The sequence below is a fragment of the Chrysochloris asiatica genome, unplaced genomic scaffold (assembly GCF_000296735.1).
Source record: "Chrysochloris asiatica unplaced genomic scaffold, ChrAsi1.0 scaffold00293, whole genome shotgun sequence".
NCBI classification, from domain to species: Eukaryota; Metazoa; Chordata; class Mammalia; order Afrosoricida; family Chrysochloridae; genus Chrysochloris; species Chrysochloris asiatica.
In genome coordinates this window covers 2,377,839-2,378,073 of record NW_006408811.1, presented here as the reverse complement: position 1 = coordinate 2,378,073, position 235 = coordinate 2,377,839, and positions in this window count along the sequence as shown.

The window sequence follows — 235 nt, the reverse complement described above, 5'->3', positions numbered from 1 at the left end:
CAATCACCTTAAGTTATTCCTCTTTATTTTTCCCACATGAATCTTTGCTGGTTTTTAAATTAGTATTGGAGATGTTGTGTTAATGTATTGATTTTGTTTTTTTCTTCTTTTTGATTGTGTACATTTATTGTGATCAATTACTTACCTTCTAAGCACTGCTTTTGCTGTGCCCCAAAGGTTTTGGTATCTTGTATTTTCTTTCTCATTTGATTCAAGATTTTTTTTCCTTTTTTCC